The 22,326-nt window shown below is 46.9% G+C and overlaps 1 protein-coding gene across 1 annotated transcript in view; it reads right to left on the bottom strand.

Moving 5' to 3' along the window:
* The window catches only part of LOC144162495 (mitogen-activated protein kinase kinase kinase 1-like), a 116,436-nt gene extending 98,646 nt beyond the window's left edge, over window positions 1-17,790 (bottom strand). Inside the window, exon 1 of the mRNA XM_077693057.1 lies at window positions 17,473-17,790. The gene's annotated coding sequence lies outside the window, so the exon portion shown is untranslated. The remainder of the gene's footprint in view (window positions 1-17,472) is intronic.
* Between the last annotated feature and the right edge of the window lie 4,536 nt (window positions 17,791-22,326).

The raw sequence follows: 22,326 nt of genomic DNA, 5'->3' as shown, positions 1-22,326 counted from the left end.
ACAAATCGAATATCAGCCTCGTGAGGCGCCGGCTATAACACCCCTCACATTCCCTCCTCTTCCTCGTCGAGGTTGTCACGCGATCCGTGAACGCGCGAAAGCTTTCCTGCGCATGCGCTGTACACGATCCGTGTGAGAGCCTCCATGTGTGAGAGACCGCCGTCGTTCGACGCGGTCGTCACCTGACCCGCTGCGGTGCCGAGGCGCTGTTGCGGCGTGGTTTGCCGAACAAACATACGGGCGGGAAATTCTTGCTGCTCGCCATTCACTGCGCTTCACTGGCTCCCATGGAGCTGACTCCTACCTATTGCGTCAGACAGCTGAAGAAGCTACGGGAGATGGGGCAGGCGTGTTCGGTCTAGAAATGTGAGCGGCTGAAAAAAAAAAAACCAAAAAGACTTGGGAATATTTTTTCTAGTTTTTTTTTTTCAACCGGGATATTTTTTTTTTAAATTCACGCGTCTCCACAAAGTGAATCATGACGAGTGGGCGAAGCACTGAGGATTGTTCTTACCGTAAATAACCCGTGAGAGTGCTTACGGCTGTTAAAACGATTTCCAATACGATTCAATTTAATCCAATCCAATCAATTTCAATCCAACCCAAATCCGATTCTATCCAATTTAATGCCCCTCACGCATGCGTAGCACGGCTCCCCAGGAGCGCTCTCTCTCTCTCTCTCTCTCTCTCTCTCTCTCTCTCTCTCTCTCTCTCTCTCTCTCTCTCTCTCTCTCTCTCTCTCTCTCTCTCTCTCTCTCTCTAACCTTTTGTGAACCTTTTATTTTGTTCTTGTTAACCTTTTGTGAACCTTTTGTTGACAGGTGTTTCGATTTACACGGTGCTGTGCCGTGAGCAGGGACGCCGGACGCCGGACAAGCCTCCGCTTTAAGGTGCTTCGCCCCTAATAAAAGAAATTTGCTGTGATACGACCGATCTGCAGTGAGGAAAACGCTTTCTGAAATCAATGCCTTGACGTGAAATCATGCGCAGATTATGGGAGCGGAAGCTCTGCTGGATCTTGTGTTATTCGCATGTAACAGTTATATTCTTTTCAGTGCTAACGGAAAAACTTATCGGGCGCTTAAGTCGCTTAAGGGATTCGAAGGCGAAAGCCAGCGATTATTGAAGACATCTACACTGATGCATCGTGTTTGCGGTGACGTCATGCTGCACGCATACGGATGATCCTTGTTCCATCCTGAAGCGGTACAGGGTTAGGCTGCAGTTAACACATTGGGCTGTGGCTCTTGGAGACCCAGGTTCACATTCCATTCGAACCGAAATAAGTTTCCATGTATATTTTTTACTCATTTTCTTTTTTAAAGCAGCCGTAATTTGGGCTCATTCATGTGGTCGCCAGCAACAACAGTCACTTTTCGCGCTTAATGAGACATGTAAAGGTTTCGCCTTAATAGTGTCCAATTTTTAAAGATCTGCGCGGAATCGTTTTTGTTCAATTTTTCATATTTTTCTGAAGAAAAAAAACACGAAAAAAACTTTTTCCACGCCCCTCAAAATTTCATAAAAACTCACACCTGTAGTCTGGCCGACATCATTAATTTTCACGAAAATTTTCTATACAGCCCCTTCGTGCACAGGGGAAAACTTATCTAAAGTTAGCTTTCTAAACAGAGAAAATTCGTATCTAGAAAAAATTCCCTAAGCCGGCTCAGGTGCCAGGTGCTTTGGACAAGTCGCGAGAAATTCGAAAATCCTACAGCTGTAAAACACAAACAATTGCAGCTATTGCCGCGGTTTTTTTTTTTTTTTTTGTGCAGGGACTTTGCATATATACTATCAAATCAGTTCACAAACTCATTTTCAATTTCTCACAAAAATTCGTTTCAATAAAAAAATTACAAATTTGATACGTTTTCAAAAAGTGCCGAAACGTTGGGCTCTGATTCTCTCTGCATCTAAGACAAGATAAAGAGTTCAGCTTTTTTAATTGTTATTCTTCCATCCTTTTCCATTCTTTGTTCCTATTTTATTTCACGTAGAAAAAAAATTGTTCATTGTGAAAAAATGTGCTGCTTGCAGGTCAGTCCCGCATTTCGGTCGAATTTGAAATCCAAAAAAAAAAAAGGCCATCTCGATTTTTTTTTCGTACATTCAGAAATTGAAGCAAAGGTTGTTTCTATCACAGGCTTGAAAAACATGTTGCACTATTTTTGTATTTTTGCAGCCATAGAGTACTAAATATGACCTTGTAGCTGTATTGCGGGGGAATGTTTTGAAGTTGGTTTGTCGCCAACTCCAGACTGCAACGTAGGCCGAGAAATGGCTGGTACAGCTGGTAAAGCCATGAAAGTGAACTGGAGGTGACCATGCTTTCTTGAAATTAACCGCAAATACAGTACAGAGCCCCTGAATATGATATAAAAGCTGTGGCACTCAAATGGATGACTGGCAGCTCACTGGTCGTGCATAACCACACAATTCCAAAGCTGGCCTATTGAAGACCACTGAGCTTAAAGGGGCAATGAAGACAAAATTTAAGCTTGTTTTATTCAAAAGATTTCGTGTTCTATGGTGCCCCCAGCGCTCGTCCGGAAGCAAACGGTGCTTTATTCACTGCGACATTAATCATTTTAAGCTAATCTCGTATACACGAGCGTTTTTGCTTTTCGCCTCCAGCAGAAAAGTGGCTGCCGCGGCCGGGAATCGAACCCGCGTCCTCGTGCTAAGCTCCACAACGCCTTAGCCACTGAGCCACCGCGGCGGGTGCCCGGAAAAAGAACAGAAAGCTTTAAACCGATCCCCCCCTGCACCAGACCCTTCTGATGATGCGGGTTCGAGTGCCGGCAGCAGCGGGCGCTTTTCTGATGGAAGCGAAAGCGAAAACGCCCGTGTATAGGAGATTTCGGCTCACGTTAAAGATCCCCAGGTGGTCAAAATTAATCCGGAGCCCTCCACTACGGCGCGCCTCGTCGCCTGCGTTGCGTCGGCGCGTTAAACCTATAGACAATCAAAATCTGAATCAGTCCCTTCTCGACCTAATTTGGCCTCTCTTCCGCAAACAGTTTTTGAAAGTACGGAGACCCCTGCGTTAGGGTCCGCTTGTGCACCCCCCCCACCCCCCCCCCCAAAAAAAATAGAAAACAGGCTTTTACCCCAATTCTTCACGCAGGAACAAAACTTCGTTCGGAGCTTTTCTTTTCTGTATTTAATGACAACACTAAGATTACTCGTAACAACTACTTCAATGAACCCAACTACCTAACCAGTCGAAATGCCTACCGACGCAATGTGAAAGAGTACCGTTCAAGAACGAGTATGTTTTGCAATTCCTTTCTGTGCTGACTATTAGAGATTGGAAGCGGCTGCAAGAGACGCAAGTGCGCTGCATGAATGAAGAATTGTTTTATTCCACTCTGTAGCCCCCTGCTGAAACGCCTTTTCGACAAAGCGGGACACTCACTGAATGCAGAATAGAAAGAATGAATTCTCCCCGAGTCGGCGGCTACTCGAAACGTTCATAAGAAGTCGCTTTTCCGTATAACCAGTTATTGAAAACACTTGCCCGTTCTTGCAGCTCGGAAAAAGAAAACGAGCTTTAACCCGATGCTTCCCTGCGCTGGTTGCTTCTCGAATTGTTCCGTAATAAAATGGCTCCGGCTTAGCTCCGCTAACCTTGGATATGCAAAGCGAAAGCTTGGCTTAGTCAGGTTGAGTCTTGGTTTCGCTTGGTTAAACCTTTGATTTAGCTGTGTTGCCGAACCCGTCTCAAAGCCGTTCGGTTCCGTGCAACGCTCACAGGAGGGGGTTGGGGAGAACGCGGCGTTCATTCATGGCGAACGCACCGTTCCTCTTCGCCGGGCGCGAGACGAGTCACGTTGCCCGAAACGACCGAGCGCCGCATGCATCGGAGGCTGCGGGGGTGGTTGGCGGCCTCGCCCGCACTTCGGTACGCTTCGAGGGGTGTGTCGCCGGGGGTGTCTCCGGTCAAAAGGTCATTTGCACATACTCCACGACATTGCTGGACGAACGAAAGTAGGAAAGCTTGACTTAAAAAAAAATATTTCTCAACCGGAATCGACCTCTTCTCGGCATAGGCAGTTTCTGAAAGTATACGAAACTCCTTCCGTCAAGGTCCTTTTTTGCCAGCACGGAGTGAAATATAAACGGGTTCAACTCAGGGCGATTAAGTCCACGTTGTCAAAAAAAAAAAAAAAAAGAAAATGAAACAGTCAGCGCGTGCGCATGGACAATGCACACAACAAAAAAAAGGGCGGACAGCGCACAGATGCGACGCGATCGCGCCCGCCTCATCTCCTCTCAAAGTTCGCGCTCGTATCACGGCCGCGACATATATCACGTATAGGGCTCGCACTGACATTCGCGTTAAACCGCAAATTGTCGGCAGCTTCAACGAACGTCTCGCGACGAAAGTTCTTCTTCACTGTTCTTCGCAGTTCGTTATTGTTCTCGCGCACGAAATCCCTTCTTTACTCGCGTTCCCCAAACGCAGCCGCGGATCACGCCGTCAGTCGAGCCTGTACTTCGCCAACCGGCGCTAAAATTGTTCGCTCCAAATTGAGCGTGTCACGTATCGTGCGCGCGGCAGCGAGCGATATATGACGCGCAAGTGGCGTTCGGAAACAAAGGAAAATTGAAACGGAGCAAACAATACCCCAGAGCATGTTCCGGCTGGCACCCGTGACGCCAGCGCGCGGAGAATATATACCGCGCTATGCATACCGTCAACGGGCTGTATGAAGCGATGTGGCCGCATTCCTGACGACGCCAGAACAGTGCACGCCGGACGCCGATGTGGAAACGTCGGGAAGAAATAACCACGGGGTCCTCAAGACGGTCGTGTCGGTAACAGCACAGACGAGGAAGACGTACAGTCTCTATCAAAATTTTCTGGGCCACGCCGCGAGTGCACGGGCCGCAATAAATTCAACGTACCAGCTTGCGTTTCGAGCGGGGCTGAAACGTTTATGCGGAAAAGCTAGAGAGAAAACGTTTTTTTTTTTTTTTTATTATTGCAATAAAATAATGATGTCACAGCTAGAGGTTCCCCTTATTTTGTTAGTTCTCTGTGGTCCAGAAGGCTTAGGTTTGGCGTAGAAAATCTTGACAACGACTTTGCCTTCAGAAGCACAACAAAGCAGTAAGCCGTCGTTATGACGAAGTCTTTGGGAAGAAAAATAACCTTCGTTGTAAGCGGAATTTCGCTATAGTCGGGAGTGATTCGCCTTCCCCGCACTAAAGTGGGGGTCACAGAAAGTGGTAATTCGAATAAGCGACTTCGTTACAACCAGGGCTTACGATACGGTAAGTCAATCTATTAACCCCCACTTTTAACGAATTGTCGCTTACAACGAAGTTGCTTTCCCATCGCGAAGACTTCGATACAACGACGCTTCACTGTACTTTAGATCCTAGCACCACCCGTCAATAGGTTCGTCTAGCGTCACTAAATGAAGGCTTTTATAGAGTACCGGCACTCTTTTCTCTCATTGTTATGTGTCGCCAGGATTTTCATGGGTCGGTCGGCACCACGTGATATTTGTTCACATATGGGCGCAGCCATTTTGTTTCTGGGCGCCTCTCGTCTCTCTCTCTCTCTCTCTCTCTCTCTCTCTCTCTCTCTTTCTCTCTCTCTCTCTCTCTCTCTCTCTGCTGCACCGACGCTAGAGCGGCCGGTCGCACTCTGCCCGTCACAACCGGCGGCGGTTTCGTTGGGAGAGATGGCAACACTGCAAGCCAGAAACAAAATGGCTCCCGAACGCTTTCGGGTGCACGAAGTGGCGGTACTCTTAAGCGTATCTTACTCAGTGACGCTAGGTTCGCCCGCCCAACAACATCAACGGACGGCGACCCCCTTTCCCTAAAGCGCGGGAAACAAAATGGCCGAGCACGTCTCGCTCCCAAGGAAGGTGTGCCCGAAAAACGAACTCTCCGTCGTCGTCGTCAAGCACACGCGCGTTCAATGGACACAAACCCCGACGGGCACGTCGCAGCTTGGAAAACGACAGCTGCCACCAGCATTATAGCAGGCGTCACTGGCTGCCGCTCTTTTTCTTGAGCAACCACCGGCGGCCGAAGGATCGTAATTTCGCCACGCGAGTGGCGCCAGCAACAGCGCGGAGGTCAAGGGTTCGACCCCCCGTTTCTCTTACTTCATCATTTGTCCGTCGGGTCGCGGACAGGCTCGAATTCAGCGCGCACGCGCGACGGACGCATACGACGGCGGGCAGCCTTCGGCGACACAGCGGGTGACTCCGTGTAAAGAAAGCGAACGGGGATGGCCTTTTTGTAATCGCGTTTTCCCCCCTCTCTATGTCTTTTCGCCTCGCAAAAAAAGGCATGGATGCGAAGGCCGACGTTATGCAACGCCCGGCACGAAGAACCGAAGTGGGTCCTCCTCCTCGCGGGCTCTCTCTCTCTCTCGTCGGAGAGGTTGCGTTGAATGTCCGCTGCAGCGTCCTCTGAAAATGCGCTAACGCCATACACACCTCAGAAGAATTTCAAGTTTTCACACTTTGGGGATTTATACGCGCTGGAAGCTACACACCCGGGCTATGAGACGCACCGTAGTGGAGGGCTCGGAATAAATGGACCACCCGGGGATCTTTAACATGCGCCGAGAGAGGGAGCAACAAAGCAGCAACAAAAATCAAAGACCTTTTCCTCGGAGAAAAATGGTTAAGACGAGAAGCTTTCTCCCGCGCATCTTCGGTGTTAAAGTCCAAAATCTCAAAATACTTCGCCCATCAGAATGGCGCAGTCGAATAGAAGACGGCTCCAAGGACCCAGGTTCGATTCTCACCAAGAGCAGCGTTGTTTTTTTTTTTTCTTTTGAGGCGCTTGATGTGCCTTTGTGGAAACATATCATCATGATGTGCTCTAATGATGATGAGTGCTATTGGTTTCCCCTTTGTAGCGGGGTGATGAAGTGTCATCTTACCAAAAAGGACTAATATACCTGTTTTATACTCTTTGTTTAAAGGATCCATGAAGAGATAATACAACTTTGTTTAACTTTAAAAAGTTAGGCTTCAGTACCTCACTCAGCTCTTCTCCGACCACGAAAGACGTTTTTTAACCGATAAAAACGCAAGAAATACTTCAGTACTTTCAAATTTCGCGCCACAGTGACGTGTAATCGGCGCGAGTGACGTCATATGGGCCAGCACTAAAAATATAATTTTCAGTGGGTTAGGTGCACGTTAGCATTCGAGTGATTCGATCAAACGGAACTAGCGGCCCCACTACGATCGTCCAGTCATGTGTCCGGGCGATCGATTAGTTCGGCCGCCGTCAATCACCCAAACAAGATTCTGTGACGTCATAAAAAAAGTTGCTGGAAACTGGGTAGCGGGTCGCCACAGCTTTACACGTTTTCTTAAATATCTCCGTTATTTTTGGGGAGTTTGCGATGAAATTGGTATCATTTTTATCAGAACAAAGCAGCTTTTCTAATAAACCAAACTTGTATTTTGTCTTCATGGCTCCTTTAATACTAGAGCTGCTTAGGGCAGGCACAAAAAACTTATTAGGCACAAAATACTTTTTTTACCCCTGTTACGGGTGGTAACTGTCCTACGCAATGTTCCCCTCTCTTCTTTTCGTCCACCAGCATTCTAATCTTCTTTTCGTCGCCTCGACAGCCTTGAAGTCAACTCCCTCTGTGCTACCCTTAAGTCCTACGGCTTCTGGAAGCCGAATGTTTCCCTCGCGTAGATTTGGATGGATACCCTCGCATTCTAACACATGTACCGCGTAGTTTCTGTTTCTTCTCCGCAGACCACGCATACCCCATCATTTTGTGTATACTTCCCCACAAAGCTCCTAGTTCGCGAGCAACCTGCTCTAGCCTCAAAAAGCAAAGCACTGCCCTGGGAATAATCGTAGAAATTTTCCACTGTGTAAAGCTGGCTTTCCTGCAGTGCCCTTTCACGTACGGTCGCCATCGGTGAGGCGAACAAAGCTTCACTTTGAAAAAATTCACGCATCTCCGCGAAGTGAATCACAAACGAGTGGGCGAAGCACTGGGGATCGTTCTTACCGTACATCACCCGTGGCATTGCCCACTCGCGCATGTAAATGAGTGACAATGCGTGTGCACAGTATATACAATTCTAATCCAATCTAATCCAATTCAATTTAATCCAATCCAATCACTTTCACTCCACTCCAAATCCAATCCAATCCAATGCTCCTCGCGCATGCGCAACGCTGTGTACACGGACGCCAAGCCCCGGACAAAGCGAGGTCCTAAGCTGCTCGCCGCTGCGTCTGAGCTACGCATGCGTCTCTGTGAATGTATGACGTAGAGCGAGACGTAGTCAGTGTGCGTCTAATAAGGCGACCGAGCGCGCGGCGTTGGAAAACGAAGTGCCGGTGTGTGTGCTATTATTAGCACGCTGTCAGGGCTAAAGTCGCAAGCGCTTCAAAACCAGATTTGGACCTCAAGCTTATACGTCTCACCAGTTGGATTTGCATTCGTTATAATTACTATGCGCCATTTGCGAGACCGCTAGAGTAAAAACTTAGTAGTGACTTAGCTCGGCTACGCCAGGATATACGTAGCGTGAGCTAAGGCTCAGCAATCCAATTAAGTCCAGTCCGGTCCCGTCCACTCCTGTCACTGCTCCTCGCGCATGCGCAGCACGGCTCTCCAGGAGCCACGCGAAACGGCTATCAAGCGGCCCCGGCGCACCGTCAGACTTGGCTACTACGCAACGGACGCGCACAGCTAGGCACGCGCCGGCGCCAGTGCGTCTGCCACGGCTATGACGTCACTCCTCTGGAATGCGCAGACCGGCGAATGTGCAGACCCAAATCTCTCCACCCCCGTACCCCAATTGGATTGGACAATCCAATCCAACACAATCCAATTTAATCCAATCCAATGCTCCTCGCGCTTCCGCAGCACGGCTAAGCACGGCCCTTCAGGGTCCACGCGAAACTGCTCGACCTCGGCCAGTGTAGCTTACGCTACAAAAAAAGAAGTATGTGGGTGTCTTAGGAATGACCGCCGTCAACGCTCAAAGAAAAAAAATTCTCGCACCTTCGACTTCAATTCCGTGTCACGTAGTACCTCGAAATCGAGTGCTAAAAATTTTCGCTCATCATGCACCTTCACAGAGTGGAATGGCTGATGAATTTTTCTCTAATGCATGCGCTCTCCCCTGAACACCACGTCTCCCGAGCTGTTTCGTGTTGTTGCAACGTATACAGCCGACTCCTCGCTATTTTACTGACATTTAAAAACAAGGGCACTTCAGTTCCCCCCATGAATTTCGCCAGAAAACAAATCAGTCGGTCTCTCTCTCTCTCTCTCTCTCTCTCTCTCTCTCTCTCTCTCTCTCTCTCTCTCTCTCTCTCTCTCTCTCTCTCTCTCTCTCTCTTTTTGTAGTTCTCCCCGTTCGTTTGCTTGAGCCTAGAATGCCACACGGCGCCCCCGTCAGGTTCTGCGGTCTTTCGCAACATTTAGGTCTCACCTCGGCAACAAACAATAAAACACTGAAGAAAGGACAGGCGCATTCCTCGACTGTTCCCCGACGAGTTCGGCTTGTGATTACAAGACCCTGCAGATTCAGATCCAGCTCACCCGTTCTAACAACCATCCTGCGCACTTTCCCGGAAGCGTATATGCGTTTCCTCGTCAGTACAGCCAGCCGTCACCTGAGCTTGCTTGTGGGGGTTACATCACAGCATAAACGTACGTAAAGCCTACAAAACCGCCCGAAAAGAAATAAATAACAGCCAGAAGGGACCTGTAATGGCTGAAAACAACGGTGTAGAAAAATATTCAACAGAAATAGCCGAAACCGACCTAAAAGGGGGAAACCCGCAAAAACGTACGAGAAGCAGTAATTGAAACTGACCACAAGGCAACGAAAATACCCGAAATCCCATTTATAATGCATAAAGATGTCATAAATAGATTATACGCGTGATAAAAAACGTTGATATTCAAATATGACAAACCCTTGAAAACGAAAAAAAAAAAGCGGTAACGGGATTTGAACACGGGTTAGGATGTTCGCTTCGCAGGAGCGGAACTACTACTACACTACGAGACCAAGCGGTTCTGAGCGATTAAATTGAGGGCCACATGCACGTGGACGTAGCTTCAAACATGCCCCTAGATGGCGCCCTGCATCGCTTGGCTGTGCTGAATAAGAAACACCTAACTAATTATGCGCCTTTTTGTCTCTCGTGATTAGGATGATGACGACGACGATGATGAGATAGGAGTAAGAGTAACGGGGTGGATATCGAAAGGCGGGACAAGAGGTAGGAGATGGAGGGACGGAGATGGAGGAGATGGAGGTAGGAGATGGAGAGATCGCGTCAACGCGATGGAGGGACGCGATAAGGAAATTCGGGGCAAGGAATGGAGCCGAGAAGCGCAGGACAGGAGCGGTTGGAAGTCAATGAACGAGGCCTTCGTGCTGCAGTGGGCCTTAGTAGGCTGTTGATGAAGATGATGATGACGATGATTGACTTAAACAGGCTAATGATGGTGGTTCGGACTAGCGCTAACGATTTTCCCAAGGTAGTTGTAATCATCTACGTGTTCTAATATTTCATCACCTACCTTGAAACTGTATACGCGATGAACACCGTACTTGCGCACGTACTTAAATAGCTTGCGGACCTACGCACAGACAAATGTCTTCGCTAAAGCCGGGTCCACAGCGCATTCTACGATAAAATATACTGAGTTACAAGACTTCCATCACGACGCACTACCTGACTGACGGACTGAACAACTTGAATGACAGGTACAAGCCGCCGACAGGTCGGCTGTCGGCAGGTAAAATTCCTGACAGGCTTATCGGTCAGATCGAATGGTCTACGGAACGCATGCGCCATCCGACGCTTGAACGTTTACACGGACACAATGGCGGTCAAGGTTGGGACGTACTTGCGCCGATAAGGGCAGGTGCGTTCCAGGATATCGCATCATTATAGTCATCACCAGCAGCAGCCCAATTGCGCACACTGTAAGACAAAGGCACTTCCCATGTATGCCTCGCTCTTCCTGCCTCGCGATGCCCTGCAGATCCATTATTTGCCTCTGAATTTCCTAATTTCATCTCTCCATCTAATTTAACTCACTTCTGTACTTCCAGTTCCGCCTCTCAGCAGCTACTCTGTTTAGCTTTACGGTCGCACCTGTGGTGGAGTTCACGCCACCTCGCGCTCACACACGCGAGCAAACGCGAGACACGAGGAGAGAGAATTCAAACCAGCTTCAAATTTGGCGCCGAAAGTAGTCGCCATAACTGAACTGCTCAGGAGTAAACAAGCCACCATGTCCACTGCAATGTTGAACGTGCACACATTTCGGTACCCGTTGCACCAAATCTCTAATTACACGAATTACGCGAGCTTCAATTGCGTAGTTTCGAGAAACAAAACAAGAAAAAAAAAGCGAGGAGAAAAAACGAGAAGCAAAGGGAAAAAAAAATCAATCCAACCGCCCTCAACAGTGAGGTAGACCTGAATAAATATGAACAGTTAAAAAAAAGGATGCCAGAAGTAAACTTGAAATTTCCAAAATAAACAAGGAAAATTGCAATTGTTAATGATGTGTCCCGTTTAAGTCGGTATTCAAAAATTATGCAGCTAAAATTGCTTACTCCGCGTTATTAACTTTTCGCTGATATAACCCATAAACCATAGCGGTCGCATAGAATCAATGAATTCCATGCATGACGTCTGATACGGAAAAATTCCCAGCGTTGCTCTTGTTTGCCAAAATATTCGTCGATGAAAAGGTCAAACCTTAAGAACTCTGGCTATATTTAGATAATTCCCGTAGTAAATCTCGGAATATTGATATTATTACTCTACAATGCGCATCCGAATTCGAGGTGACTTACTACAAACTGTTTGCCCTCTAAGAAAGGTGCCGTATAATTTTTCATATGAACACACAAAAATATTGTAGTACGGGGAGACTAGGGATAAGTCAAACTCGGATAATACGAACTTCCGGTTAATTCAAATAAATTTCAAAGTTTTGGTGGGCCAGCTATGCTTTCAATTTATTTAGAAGCCGCTTAATTCAAACTGCTCTAATGCGTAAATTCGGGTAGTTCTTACTTTTAGCTTGTTCTAGCCGGATAATATCTGCTGAATTTGCCGCTTCTGGCTGCACATTTTCATCCTTATATCACTAACAGCAACAAACAAAGCCGATTACCTGCATATACGCGTTAAATCGGTACCGCGCGCGCGCCAACAACCGCGTGTGGATCAGAGAGAGAGAGAGAGAGAGAGAGAGAGAGAGAGAGAGAGAGAGAGAGAGAGAGAGAGAGAGAGAGAGAGAGAGAGAGAGAGAGAGAGAGAGAGAGAGAGAGCAAAACAAGATGCTGGCATCGAAACCTTTGTTTTGAACTCTCATGCGAAACCAAAGCAGTCGTCTATTCGTGATTTCTTAAAGTGTAAATAGCACTTCAATATTGTGTGCGAATGTTGTATTATTAAATATACGTGAATGTTTCATTACAACACAAGTTGGAAAGTTGCCCCGAGTCATATTTTCTGATAATTGAAACTTTGGATAGGTAAAAAAAAAAAAAATCCCGGTGTTCCTCGAGTTCGAATTATCGCGAGTCTATGTATTTAACCTATTACATTACCGTTTTGCGAGCCGAAGTGACACGAAACTACATTCTAGCAGTGTAAATACCGAAGCGCGCGCGACTAAAGAAATTTATGCGACCCTCACAACGCCTGAGGCTTATTCAAGCGCTGAAAGGTTAGTACGCGTGGGCTAATGTTCCGAAGCCAGTTAGTTGCGTCGCTCTACTAGTGTTCGTCACGGTCAACTAACAAAAACATTAAAGAAAAAAAAACGGGTGACGCTGATCACTGCAGGGCAGAGGAAAAATATAAGTGGTTCTTGCACGCTTATGACAGTCGACGAAAACTGAGAAAAAAAAAACAGTTTCAGTTTGACATTTGTGCCCGGCGCTACGGCGGGTCGCGTTGTCAAAGAGGACACCCAAAGATTTTTTTTCTGTTTCTGTTTTTGCCCTTTCCACGTGCTCAACCCGGAAGGCATTTTCCCTGACGAATATCGGGTCACTAGCTAAACCCGAGACGTACCGAATAAATACACGGTGATATTCTCGAAGGTTTTACAAGAAAGCCTCGATGCTTCCGCAAAATGCTCGTTTTTTAGCTATAGGTTATGGGGCCATGCGGACATAACTTATGATAACGACAAAACGTCAGGATGATTAATTACAAACAAAAAATCGGGAAGTAACTTCTTAATCACCTCTTTTAGAATATACTCTAAAAAAATGAAGCCTAACAAATGCCAGAAAATACGCCACAGGAAAAAACATTCCTAATCTGACTTGTGGAGAGTGCTACGCATCTGCTAAGTTTGCCCTCAATACACTGGTGTTTCAAATCGTGCTTTTGCAGCTGCCGGCTAGATGCACCGTATGAGGTGGGACAGCAACATTTCCTGCGTTCTGTTATAACAACGAAGCCGTTTAGCAAATTTTAATTTGTCTTACCCGCAGTTAAAAATACCAAGCAATTGCCGAGCGCGCGTGTGAGCTTCGCGGCGACCGCCCAGCATTTAAAGGGACCCTGAAACACTTTCGATAGGCGCTTTCACTCTTTCCTTCACGTCTGAAACTACTGCGAAAGCTACAGTTATCGCCACCACGGAGCGGCACTGCGTGATTTGCTCGTCGCACCAGATACGCCTTTCGTTGTTGCTTTTTTTTTTTGTGTGGCTTTAAAGTTGCTATCGAAAAGCGTTCATTGCTGCAACTGAAGGAAAACCGGCCAACAGCCGCTACATGGCCTTAGTGACGTAATTCGGGCCGTCGAAGAACGTCAAGACCGGGAAAGAAAGAAAAATCTTGTGAGCGAGTTTCCACGTTATCTGACGGGCATAGAGCAGTAATTTTTGGCTTGGGTACTTTGCGACTCCCTAATCTAAGTATGGGTGACAACGTTCTGCAAGCATTCAATATTTCAAAAAAAGTTGAAAAAGGTGTTGCAGGGTTCCTGTCACACAACCAAGAAAATGCCCAGCGCTCGTCTGTGCGTGCCTCGTGGCGACCGCCCAGCGTCCCTGGCGCACGTTTATCAAAACAAGGGTACCCGCTTAGCGAGATTGGCAATGACTAGAGAAACAAACAGAAAAAAAAAAAAACTCTAGTATTCGCCGTACTCGGGGGAACACTTGCTCGAAACGAGAAAGACTCCAGCGTTCGCCGTAATTGCGGCAACACTCGCTCGGAACGAGAAAGACACGTCATAGTGTACGCCCCTCAAAGGTGATGTCCAATGATTATCCCCCCCTCCCAAAAAAAAAAAATGAAAGCAGCTCACACTTACACCAACAATGATGGAGTAAAGGCTGCGTACAGTTTCGCAACGTTCAAGTCTTACGCGTTAGTGTGAGCTTACTCCAGTTTTTGTTGCGGTTCAGCTAAACCTCTTTCGTGGCTGTAACAAAGCTGACTGAGTTGCCAAAGGCTAGCACTTTCAAGCAGACAAGGTTGTGCTCTGTTTTGCGCTATGAGCTTCATGACTGTAAAGCCAGCGAACAATTAAATGCGAAAGGAATTACGGGCCACAACTAAAGTCTATGAAATAATAAAGAACTACTAATAAAGAACGTCTAATAAAGAACTACTCTTATCTCAGTTGTGATAAATTGGGAAATACATAAAGACCGGATGGCCAGCCTTTAGCGATCTCGTTTGCGATAGCCACATTGATGTCACCTTCTGTTTGCCTAAAACGTAAACATGAGCTCGTGGCGCATCTTTTTTACATAGCGCACTAATCCAGTTCGGGATAAAAGAAAAAAAAAAAAAAAACTTCGCATAAGTGTGTACTTCCACGCCAGTTTGTTTATTCTTCGCAGAATTACACTCTGAGTAAAGAGGCAACCATCCGGCACCACGCAGTAAGAGCAATTCTTTCTTTGAAACTCTCGATGTCTAATCCAATATGAAACCGTCAGACCGTTATATGAACCTCACAATTGGCGCCCCGAGGGCTAGCAGGCGAAAACTTCGTGTCCGAACGATCAAGATGTAATTATGAACTGCATGATGTCACTCCACGAACATCGTTGTCGTGTACAACAGAAGCTGAGGACTACGCGATCGCGAACATTCAAGACGACTTAAATTCGCAGGGAATTTTCCCGGACAGCCCAAGTTCCAGGCGAAATGTTCAGTTGTGTCTGTTTCAAAAATGCCCTTCGCGTCCAATGATTTTGCCGAGTCCCGTCCGGGCCGTCTCTCCTCCGCCAATCAGGGCTCGCTCGAAATAAATGAACAAAACTCCGCCTTTTTCGTATGCCTACGGATCACCGTGCCGTGGCAAGCTTTCAAAGTATCTACACAAATGATGTCGAGCGCAGGGATGTTTACAAAAGTCCACGTTAGAAGATACTCCGACCTTGAAAAGACCTGGCAAGGATCATCACGACACCACAAAGAGCAAAGGCCAATAAGCTCACAACAGCGCACCCGTCGCAGACGACACAGCGAGAACCAACGTTCATCTGCGTTCGGCTGCCGTCACACGCTCCACAAAAACACCGCCTGATGTAAATCGATTGCTTCGGCAGCAAAAACAAGCTTGATCTTTTTGTCTGTATGTGGTTTAATGGCGGAAGCGAAACAGCTAGTTTGCTACCAATGTGGTAAAAAAATTTGCTCTTCAGAAAGACACTTAAAGGGCTACGATGCCCGCCTTAATGCGAAGACTCGCGCACACGGTGCTTCTGCGTAAACGATTGTTTTTTTTTTTTTTCTTTTTCTTTCGGCAATGAGCACATACAGTGCAATGCCTTCATCCGCGCAAAATGGCTGCATGTGTTTGTCAATGGTGTATGGGTACGATTGTGCATGATATTTGGGTTCATTGCGTATGAAATTTGGTTTTAACGGGATTTCAGGTTTTACAAGACGCATGATACGTAAGCAGCATGCAAATCTTTCGTGTTTGCCGCATTAAGGTGCGGATATTCTACACGTGACAGCAAACGATTAATACCATTAATAACCAAAAAGCAGCTTTGGTTACGCTCACAAGCCAAATAGGACCGTTGCACAACCTCGTAAACGATTGATTGATTGTGGGGTTTAACGCGCCGACGCAACGCAGGCGATGAGGCGCGCCGTAGTGGAGGGCTCCGGATTAATTTTGACCACCTGGGGATCTTTATCGTGCGCCGAAATCTCGTACACACGGGCGTTTTTGCTTTTCGCCTCCATCAGAAAAGCGGCCGCCGCGGCCGGGAATCGAACCCGCGACCTCGTGCTCAGCAGCGCAACGCCTTAGCCACTGAGCCACCGCGGCGGGTAACCTCGTAAACCCTTCACTGTTATTCTACACTGTTATATATATATATATATATATATATATATATATATATATATATATATATATATATATATATATATATATATATATATATATATATATATATATAACGAAGACGTCGGAACGAAAGGCCTATTTGGTTCTGGGTGACGGCCGGACAAAATCCCAGTCTAGTTAATTTTCCGCAGCACAGTACATGCCCACAAACCACTAATAAACAAGCGCCACGGCGTCAAAACCCCCCTAGGACGCTCCTTAAAATAGACGCAACTCAGAATGCTCTGTTCTACCGTTCGGCCATCGGCAAAAATGAAACTGTCACGATATGTCAACGTGACAGCCGGCCGGCACCGGTGTTTACCAACAAAATGACCAAACTGCGAATACAATGGGCCACTAACTGCGCAGCTCGCACGCTTTCCTTCCTTGATGGAATTCTCTACTCTGATCTCGCCACCGCTGATCGCTTTGGGATGTTTTTCCTCCCTCTTCCTTTTATTTAGTTCGCATACCCCGGGGCGCTAAGGCAACGCGATGCGGGGGTTGCTGGCGTGGCGACGGGAGCCAAGAGACTGGTAACGAACGCCAGAAAAACACAAGGAGAAAAAATCCCGCTTCAAAACGCGAGGGGCGAAGCCAACAACCATCGTCTAGCTCCGCCACCGCTCGAATTTCGTGCTCGGATGGCTCCGACAGCCCCGCTTCCCCGCCGGGATCTCGGGATCTCCCCCGCTTTTTGTGTTTTGGGCGGCGTCCGGAGATCCGCAGATACGACGGCGACAACCCGTGTGTGCAACGTCGCACGCGGTAGGCCGTCTCTTTGCACCACGCCGCGTTGTCACCGTCGGTTTCCTGCATGCTGCAGTGCGCGCGGATCGGGCGGCAAGTTGCAACTGGCTCCGCGTACACAGCGCTAAGCCTAACAGCCGTACCAACTCGACCGCCGCGCAAACGGATAAAGCGGCGGAGCGCACGACCTCGCCGACGAGCGTCTGGAATCTCGATCGGACTCGTCGGACAATGCACGGCGCATTGTGTCGCCGCGCACGAACGCAGACAGAGAAGTGCGAGGGTAAATAAAAAGAAAAAAAAGGAAATTAAGCGCAAAAAATCTCCATAACTCACCCATAAACGCGCAAGGATCACATCATTCAAGCCAAGCTGGTAGTCGTCGCTTTAACCGGCGGCAGTCGGAGAGCAGCCGTGGGAGCAAAGCCAACGCACGGCGCCGGTGCTGCTGTCTATGGTGGCGAAGGTAGTAAACAAACACACACGTCGAACTGCTGCCGCCGCCACAGGGAGATGCGTTCGCGTCCCTCGGAAACCGGTCAATTATCACCAGACCACGCTAAACAAGGCTGAACTCGCGACGGAAACTCGGCACAAACGTACGCGCTCGTTCTCTCCTGCCAACGTCCCGAGCCTCAACATTTTTCGCCCGCGCGTAGTACAAAAAACGGCCGCTTGGCGCCGCGCAATGTTTTGGCACAGTGTTTGCAGACTTTAAATCGAAAGCGAAACTGGAGGCGCAGCGGCAGTTTTAAATGCAGTGCATGTATGAGCGCATGAGCCAAACACGAACAAGTCATGGAAGTTTGAACAGCCTGCCCGAAAACGAACTAAAATAGATGTATTGCGCCGTCTATTAGAACTGCAATGCAAGAATAAACAATAGCGGCACTACACAAAAGGCAAAGTTGATGAACGCAGTGTCCAAGAAACCAGACGATCTTAAAAAGACCTGGAATAAGGGCTTTTCCTTAAGCACCGAATGCTCAATAAAAATGTTTATTACAGCAAAGCTGCTTAAGGCTAGGATTCTAGGGAATGTTTGTGTCCTTCAACAAATCTGGGGCGACAAACTGCTTTTGCGAAATAGCCAACTTTATGGCGAATGCTCAGCAGAAAATAGATTAACTCTCATTTCATCAAAACTATCCTAAAAGAAATTATATGACGATTGGCCGCTAAGACGGCTCTACCATTATGCTGAGTTTCATTTACTCGTTACAATTAGTTAGTTCACAGTGAAGATGTAAACGACACAAAGTTCCCGTCTGCTTTCAATGCGTGGGCATCTATGGACGGAGTATGGATACAGAAAATGGTTGTAACTCTTGCTTTATCGAAAATGATATGACCATTGACCGCTAAGCGACTATCATAACTTCTAGTTTCCGTTACATGACATGAATGGTTAGCTCGCAGTGAAGTTGTAGACATTACAGAATTCGCGTCTGCTGTCAATACCTGGGCTTGCATAGGAGAAGGGAGAGAGAAATAGTGAATTATTGGAGAGTAGCTTCAACCCCAACAGCAGTTGGCTACTCCAAGCATTGCAGTATACCAAAGGTACAATACTTATCTTAATGAACCACAAGGTTAGAATAAGTACATTGAAACAGCAGCGGCTGAAAGATCGCATGCGCACTCAGTAATTACTTGCTATGTATAGTACACACACACACACACACACACACACACACACACACACACACACACACATATATATATATATATATATATATATATATATATATATATATATATATATATATATATATATATACAGAAACATAGGTCGGCAGTCTACAACGCCAAAGGAGGCATAGGGGTGTGGTTAGGCTCTATTTTTTACTATGGTTAATGAAGTTCAGATTTTTTTTTAATATATAAGGAAGAAAGAAAGAAAGAAAAACACGCGCCCAGAGTGGGGACCGAACCCACGCCTTTCGATTAGATCTCGAATGCCTTACCAATTCGGCTATCTGGGCGACTGTATTCTCCTTCACTTTCTGGGCTATTTATATTTACTAGAAGTATATCTGACGCTTGAGGATGGTAGCCAGCGCCGCCCTGACTACACGGGGAGAAGGGGACCTTCTTTTTAACCCCCGGGGCGTGACTCAAATGTCTACAGCCTGTCATGAGCGGGTAACTGGCGGGAAACCCTCTTATGCTACCTAGGCATCAAGGCTGCCAGAACCGAGACCCTCGCTAGGCTTTCGCAGATTAATATAGTAAGTAAATGAGGGGCTCGTTGAGGAAATACAGAAACATAGGTCGGCAGTCTACAACGCCAAAGGAGGCATAGGGGTGTGGTTAGGCTCTATTTTTTACTATGGTTAATGAAGTTCAGATTTTTTTTTTGAATATAAGGAAGAAAGAAAGAAAGAAAAACACGCGCCCAGAGTGGGGACCGAACCCACGCCTTTCGATTAGATCTCGAATGCCTTACCAATTCGGCTGTATGTATATATATATATATATATATATATATATATATATATATATATAGTAACGAAAATGAGGGGCTCGTTGAGGAAATACAGAAAGATAGATCGGCAGTCTACAACGCCAAAGGAGGCATAGGGGTGTGGTTAGGCTCTTTTTTTTGTTTACTACGGTTAATGATGTTAACATTTTTTTTTAAATATAAAGAAAGAAAGAAAGAAAAACACGCGCCCAGAGTGGGGACCGAAAGGCGTGGGTTCGGTCCCCACTCTGGGCGCGTGTTTTTCTTTCTTTCTTTATATTTAAAAAATGTTAACATCATTAACCGTAGTAAACAAAAAAAAAGAGCCTAACCACACCCCTATGCCTCCTTTGGCGTTGTAGACTGCCGATCTATCTTTCTGTATATATATATATATATATATATATATATATATATATATATATATATATATATATATATATATATATATATATATATATATATATATATATATATATATATATATATATATATATATATATATATATATATATATATATATATATATTTATATATATATATATACAATATATATATACAAACAATACAAAATGACAACGATGCGACACAGATACATTCGCCAATATACCTAACACCCTTGTGTGTTCGCACGCCCATTCAGAGGAATGTGCACGCATTTAGTAGTGTTCGCACATCTTCGTCACTAGAAAAAACTCCCTTAAGGCAAGGAAGGCTTTCGTTTGGCTGCGTACATTGTCCCACGGACCTAACAGTTTCTGTAAAGGCAGGGGTGTCCGAGATAGCAGGCTAAGCTTGTCACTTGATTTTTTCCGCTGGGTCGCAATACAGGGCACTCAAGCAGGACATGATGCACATCTTGTGTTTGGTGTCCACAAGCACAGCAGGTGTCATCAGCAAATCGAATAAGGTAGAGGAATTTCTTGGTGTAGACCACGTTGAGGAAATACAGAAAGATAGATCGGCAGTCTACAACGCCAAAGGAGGCATAGGGGTGTGGTTAGGCTCTTTTTTTTGGTTTACTACGGTTAATGATGTTAACATTAATAACGTGTCAACCGAACGACCGAGATAAGACGCACACAGGTATGCAAGGGACGGGTGCACTTGGTATAACAGCGATGAACGATTTCCAGCCCCATGTTTGTAAGGACAAAACTCTAGTCCTCAAGTTTCCCTAAATAATCACAAATTTACAGTGCTATATCGCTGCCTTGCGAATACTACTGAGAGCACCAGCCACGAACGACATGGCAAGATGGAAGCCGGTCTTTATTCCACGCAGCTCAAATCCCGATGATGATGATCCCTTAATTGTTGGTGATGATGATGATGACATATCATCTCTTCCCCCCTTAATAGGTAAAGCGTTCAGGAGAAAAGCCGTAGCGGTCAGGGGGCCGTCGGAGCCTTGTCGATTTTCGCAAAGTTGGCGGGTGGCCAGCTCCCGCCTCGGCTGCTTCCGGGCTGTCCTGCACTGAGGTCGTAGTACCGGGAGCTGAAGTCGAGTCCACCTGCGATGAGGACGGGGTACTCTCGGCGGCGGGTTCCTGCTCGTTAACGTCTTCCGAGCGACAGTCTTGGTCTTCAGCCCGACTCCTCAGCTGGTCCAGATGCCGTCGCTGGATTCCCTGTCCCGATTCAACCGTAAGCATCCGGGAGCCCTGGTGACTGCGCACAACTCCGGGAATCCACCGTTGACCTGACCCAAAACTTCGCATCCAGACGGGGTCACCGGCATTAAATTTAGTATTTATCGCTCTCGGTTGGATGTCTGCCCTATCCTTGTCCGGTGTGATGCAGTCCATTTTGGTTCTGATCTGATATCCCAGTAATAGCTCCGCCGGGGACTTGCCATCCTTGATAGGCGTTCGGCGATATCGGAACAGAAACCGAGATATGCGTGTTTCCAGGTCTATTCCAGTGTTTTTCTTTAGCCCTTCTTTGAGGGTGCGCACCGCTCTTTCAGCTAATCCGTTGGACTGTGGATGATACGGGGCAGTTGTGAGATGTTGCACGCTGTTTCGGGCCATAAACTCGCGAAAGACAGCGCTCACAAATTGCGGTCCGTTATCTGAAACGATAGCTTTTAGAAGGCCAAAACGTGCAAACATTGACCTTAGGGCATCAACCGTTGATTGCGCTGTGGCAACTTTCATAGGAACTTGATTGATTGATTGATTGGGGGGTTTAACGCGCCGACGCAACGTAGGCGATGAGGCGCGCCGTAGTGGAGGGCTCCGGATTAATTTTGACCACCTGGGGATCTTTATCGTGCGCCGAAATCTCGTACACACGGGCGTTTTTGCTTTTCGCCTCCATCAGAAAAGCGGCCGCCGCGGCCGGGAATCGAACCCGCGACCTCGTGCTTTCATAGGAACTGCTTCCATCCATTTTGTTTTGGCGTCCACCACAAGCAATACCATCTGGCTGTCTATCGGACCGGCAAAGTCTGCATGTAATCGGCTCCATCTTTCGCCGGTGTCTGGCCACGCCAAAGGTATCTGGGCGGGTGGCATCGCCGAGGCCTGCGTACATGTACCGCATGATTTGACGAGCCGTTCTATGTCACTATCCAGACCCGGGTACCAAAAAAACAGGGTTTTCGGGCCATGCTTTTCATGGATGTCATTCCTTGGTGTGTCTCATGCAGCAGACGCAACATGCGTTTTGCCACAGCCATGGGAAGAACAATGCGATGTCCCCAATACACCAAATTGTGG

Source organism: Haemaphysalis longicornis, unplaced genomic scaffold, assembly GCF_048455015.1.
Source record: "Haemaphysalis longicornis isolate Haplotype H1 unplaced genomic scaffold, Haemaphysalis longicornis Haplotype H1 scaffold_12, whole genome shotgun sequence".
Taxonomy (NCBI): Eukaryota; Metazoa; Arthropoda; class Arachnida; order Ixodida; family Ixodidae; genus Haemaphysalis; species Haemaphysalis longicornis.
This window is presented reverse-complemented; position numbering and strand designations above follow the sequence as displayed.